Genomic DNA, 4,350 nt, shown 5'->3' on the forward strand with positions numbered 1-4,350 from the left:
CTATTTCTACAAAGTCAGGGGAAGAAAAGAGGCAGAATTTGCACCAGCCCAAACCATAGTTCTTTGCGTGTGTCTAACAAAAGCCATGGTATTACAAGTTTACTCATGAAATCCTCTTCATTTTGCCTGTAATCATGTCTCCTGCGCAAGTCTTTTTCCAACAACGTGTGGTAAACTTGAAAAATGTTTTAACATGATTTACTTTTTTATTTAAAGGGTCTATATTATCTTATTTTCTCATCCATGTTATAATAGTTTCCTCATCAAAAACATACCCGTAGTTGTGTTTTGTTTCATTCACACATGTTTAACACCCAAACCCTGCAAACTGAAGCTGAATTCTTCTTCAGAAAACATTGTTCCACCTTGTGATGTCATGTGGTATTACAGGCAGTGCTGTTTTGTTAAACTCCATACACCTTCACTAGAATCATTTGGATCATTTCAGATCTGGAATTGTCAATAGCTGCCTTTAGCTTTTGTTCAGTAGAGATTAACTTGGAAACAACCACTGCATGACATCTCAAGGTAGCCTGATTCATCAGTTGGTTTCACTTCGTGGAAACCATCTGACCTCACAGCATTAGGATTTATTCGCTCAACAGTAGGCAGGTACTTTTTTATTTAACCAATCGCTACTATTTGATCATTCCTCTTGAAAAAAATCACCAAATATTCTCTTTGTTCCGACTTTAAATCCTCGATCTCGGGAATTGTTGCCAACACAGAATGTCTGGCTTTGTCTACATCCATCTCGATCGCTTTGTTTACTGTTGTGCTGTACCACAAAAGGGACCCAGACAGGCACGACTAGTTTGACATCTTCTCTGATTGGCCGGTGGCACGAGGTCGCACCAGCTCAAGCTCAAGGTCGAGTGGCGCAATTTCAGCTTTGGGTATGTAGAAAGACTAATAATAATGGGTAACTTAAACATGAAAGTAAGCACAACTTCAAGTATGTTTTTGATGAGATAACATTCTAACATGACTTAAAGATCACAAGAGTTAATTTAGCATAATATTGGACCTTTAAATGCACTATGCTACTTTTTCTGGAGATTTTACAGATTTGCATGGAATTTTTCACAGCATGGCATTATAATTATATAGTTTCATGAAGACAAGCAGGTGACACCACTAGATGAAGACCCTGATCATATTAAGTATGTTTGAGTTGAGAGTGTGGAGAATGTTTTACAGGCAAATTTAGAGACAAAAAATAGCATTTAGTTTACAATCTACGTCAAATTATTGTCCCGATAAGAAGAGTTTTACATAGAATTCCTCTTTTATAGCCTTTATCCTAAACTACTGCTATTGCAAGCAAATTAGGTGCAAGAATAACCTTATGAGTCCGAGATAACCAAGTGAAACATGGCAGTAAAAGCTGGAGCAATAAATGGCAAATGAACATAATTGGCAATATAGGATACAATTTGTACTTAACTCTGACTCTATCGCAAGTAATAAAATAGTGAACCGAACACTGCAGTAGTTATGTTATTGTACTTATGTTGGACTGTGGGAGCTTAAGTGCTTGTTAATTTGTTCACCTCACCGAAGTCACAGAAAATGCGACGGGACCATTTGAGTTTAAACATTCCGCTTGTTGTCTGTCCCGACGTGCCGTGAATCACAAACGTCCGCAAACAAACTGTCTCTTGTTCTAAGCAAATTCAAATTCCGAAGTGGGATTCAACTAAACATGAGTGTGCTGATCGTGCATAAAGATAATTATGTAATAAAGCTAAATGAGAAGAAATCAATAGTCGGACTAAGCTGAATTCATCTGGCTCCAAATGGTTAAGGGAATAAGATGAGGAGGCTAAGAAGGAGAGAAACCACAGCTGTCTGCTTGAACAGTAATTCATATTCAGAGAACAAATTTAGCAGTTTAAAAGCCACTGGTTTTCAAACTTAAAAGCCCCAATGTTGTGCACAAACATGTAACATTTATAAGAGGAAAAATGGACACTTGAAATTTTAGTCTTCTCTGAAAAAAAAAAAAAAAAAGAAAAAACATCATCTTTGTACATTTAAATAAGTGGATCAAGAAGCCAAATATTGTACTCAAGTGTGTTTCTATTTTGTAAGTTTAAAATATACAGTATAGTATTTCAGAAGTAGAAGAAACATGAGTAAAAAGATGGGGTAACAAAAATAATTCATAAAAATAAATATATAGAGGAGAAAAATTATATAAATGTTATGTCTGGTGCAGAATCTTGCCCAAGAACACAATAGCAGTAATGGCTTCTAGTTGATAGATTCCAACAACTAAGCTTCTGATTAATGGGCACAAACATCATACTGACCAAACTGAAATACTTGTTTATTACAGTCTCCCTTATTGACACCATTTTGAGGACATTTTACTACTGAAAATATATAATGTTTTGTTTTGAATTGTTGATTAGTATAGTAACATTGCTGGAAAGCCATGGATTATGCTGTGTTCATTTATCCATCCGTCTCCCACTTGGATCTCGGATATGACGTCACGTCCACGCTCCAACCATTTTGTGTGTCCGACGCGGAGAAAAACATGGAGGCTAATTGGAAAACTGTTGCTGCTTAGGATCAGATACTCCAAAATAAATCTGTGCTTCAATTACACAACCTCGAGGAAGAATTCAGTATAAATAGTATAATTCAATATCAGTGAAGTGAAAGCATTGGTGTCACGCGATAGTCGATCATTTTGGCACGCCAGCTAGCAGGAAATGGGCTAAAAACATGTTTGACACCGACTCCCAAACCCACAGGCAGTGATACAGATCCTGTAAGGTATTGCAGTAATACAAGTGACTGAAATTTTCATTTAAACCACCAAAGCATCCAAACACAATGAAAACAGTACATACCACAAGTGACACTGTATGCAGCCATCTCGGATTCTATCTGGGAAACCTTGCTCGGTCTCCTCTGAGGTCTTCCGAGTTGTGCCTTCCGAGGAAAATGGGTGTGGGTGTGTTAGTGAGTGTCGCTCGGCAACGTTCTCAGACTTCCGAGTCGGATGGATAATCAAACACACCATAAACATGCTCAAAAGTTAAGACAAAAACTGCTATACTTCTTCTTTTTTTTCTCAAAGCGTTTGAAAAACACACATTTTTACTATTGAAAATCTATCGTATTTAATTTTAAATTGCTAATTTCTATGACAACATCACTTGAAAGCCAAGAATTAATTTAGGCATAAAAGTTGTAGTGACCCAAATTGCAATACTTGTTTATCTCCAATCTGCCTCATATTTCTTGTGTGATATCTTTGGGGCTGAGATGTTTGAAAGCCAAAACCCATCAAGACTTATTTAGTCCAATTTGCCTCCATCTCTGTGCCCAGGCTACTTCCTCTGTCCTAAATATTCCGGCGGAGTCTGTTATGTGGCCAGGCAGCTGTTTTTGGCAGGTTTTCCCCTCTCTCTCTCGCTCTGTCTCCAGCATTACGCCCAGTGGGGAAGATCCAGCAATCCGCATAATGCCACCATAATAGCAAGTAACAAAACATCTCATTCTCCATGTCTAATTCAGTCTGGGCCACCATGTGTGAACGTAAATCTACTCACAAGAAAGAATCCCATTGTGTACGTGAAAATGCTCTGGATTTAGAGACGACACTACAGGTACATAGAGAGAAACATCAACCCTAATGCTTCTCCGTCTCGAGGGCTTTCATCAAAATACCTTATCATCATGTGGATGCCATGATGAGGAGTTGTTTGGTTTTTTTTTTATGTCTTAAAACCACAACATGTAACTTTTTAACCAAAACACACTGTATTCCTTTTCTTCTTTTTTGCAACTGAAGAAAAAGGAAAACACAAAACAAAACAACAAAAAATCAAGACACATAAAACTGCATTCTTACTCTTAACAGGCTTGCATCTCCATAAACCTGACTTATTTGATCTGGAGGAAGGCCTTGAATTGCTCGTTTCCATGGAGATGTTGTTCCTTTGGGTTTAATCTTGCGCAGTATGGCATTAAACTTATCTCTCGGTATGTTCAGTATGGTTTTAGCTTTCTGTTTTCATGGAATTAAGCAGGTAAAGTTACATACTGTATATTTAAAAGATAGAATATTTAGCTTTTTATTGTTAATTTCTATGGCAACAGTACTAACCCATAGATACATTACAGCCTCCAAAATGAGATGTTATTCTGTTAGTCTATGAAAAAAAAAAAGATCATTTGAAAACAAAGATAGTAATGCATTTTGATGAAAGAAAAAGATTAAATATTGCGTTGATTTGACAGTTTCTACATTGTATTTTTATATTTATTATTATTATTTTATGTATTTATTTATTTTTATTTGACTTACACAAAAAAATCAATACAAATCCT

This window comes from Boleophthalmus pectinirostris, unplaced genomic scaffold, assembly GCF_026225935.1.
Source record: "Boleophthalmus pectinirostris isolate CB_2022bp ecotype Guang Dong unplaced genomic scaffold, ASM2622593v1 HiC_scaffold_20, whole genome shotgun sequence".
Taxonomy (NCBI): Eukaryota; Metazoa; Chordata; class Actinopteri; order Gobiiformes; family Gobiidae; genus Boleophthalmus; species Boleophthalmus pectinirostris.